Source organism: Fragaria vesca, linkage group LG6 (assembly GCF_000184155.1).
Source record: "Fragaria vesca subsp. vesca linkage group LG6, FraVesHawaii_1.0, whole genome shotgun sequence".
Taxonomy (NCBI): Eukaryota; Viridiplantae; Streptophyta; class Magnoliopsida; order Rosales; family Rosaceae; genus Fragaria; species Fragaria vesca.
The window spans coordinates 32,997,337-32,998,925 of NC_020496.1; positions in this window are offsets into that span (position 1 = coordinate 32,997,337).

Genomic DNA, 1,589 nt, shown 5'->3' on the forward strand with positions numbered 1-1,589 from the left:
TTTTCTATGTAGAACCAACTTAAGACATCGTCCACCAATAACTCTCTAACTCCTTGGTGTCTTAGGCAGTGGTCAGGACAATGATATATAAGTCTAGTATTCATGTGCACTAGATGCCATAATGCCCCACGGAAAAACCTCATCTGCAGCTGGTCCCTACGGTTTTCAGGGAGGAACTCCATTCCCGTAAACCTTTTATAAGACTCTCATTTGAACTTGAAAGAAAAAAACAAACAAACGTTATTAACATTCATAACTAAAAAATAAAAAATAAAAAAACTAAAGGTAAAAACATGTACCTTATTATTCAAGATATCCTTATAGTCCATTTTGTCATCATGGTGTTTGTTAGCAAGCTTGCGTGAAATCAACGGCTCCCAGCCACGAGATAACGGAAACTCAGCAGGTAATTTTCTACGATGAATCAAACATTTACTCTTGTAATCTTTATCGAAGAACTTCTCTACAAAAGTTATGTTATGCTTAAAAACCCATACCATCATGATGAACATACACGCCCCCACCTAAATTTTTCACTTTCTTCTTCCATAGACAATAGTGTATGTGGGCAAGCATTGCAGCTCCCCATGCACGCCGTCTAAATTCTCCACACTCTATGGATTCTAAATAACCTAGGGGCACATAATCGTCGGCGGTTGGTAATATTACCGTGCCCATAAGGTACAAGATATATGCATTCACATAACATTCTAACATACCCGGATCCGTAACTATCGGCGAAGTTTGAAATTGTCCTCGCATGCTCTTAAGTTTGCATATATATACGGATTTTCTTAGCTGCGGACATCCGCACCAATTTTTTGGTGCGGATTTCCATTTTTGCACAATTTTCCTATCGAATTTCCTCATCTCCACCGTCTAGTATCTAGATAATATTGTGTAGATCATCTTTGCAAAATTTTAGCCAATTTGGTGATCGTTAAAGCCCTCAAACTCGAAAAACAGATGGACAGACTGAATTCTGTCCGGTTGTGTTCATACCAGAAAAATTCGAGTTTGAGGGCCTTAACAATCACTAAATTGGCTGAAATTTTGCAAAGATGATCTACACAATATTATCTAGATACTAGATGGTGGAAATGAGGAAATTCGATCGGAAAGTGGTGCAAAAATGGAAATCCGCACCAAAACCGTTGGTGCGGACGTCCGTAGCCGAGAAGGGCTGTATATATATATATATATAGCTTTATCACATGTTTTCTTAAATTGTGTGTTCCCATGTAAAAAAACCCAACCCTAGCACCTCAAAACTATCTCCGGCTTAGACAACAAAACACTTATCGCTCTTGGTTACTAAATCCCTAATATGGCTAACTGTTGTTAATTACGTGCATGATGTCTCTTTTCCCAAGTTCAGTAGTTCAGATGAAATCTAATGGCATAAAATGAAAGTTGATAATTTCCTCTTTCTTTTTTTTTTTTTAGAAAAAGGTTCATTATCTCGAAGTTTTATAATTTATCTTCCAATGATTCATGTCACACGGTTCCTTTTAAGTAGTAACACACTTTTAGTATAGAGAACTGAAAAATCTTACAAATTCGTTGTCCCCTTACACAGCTACATCAAT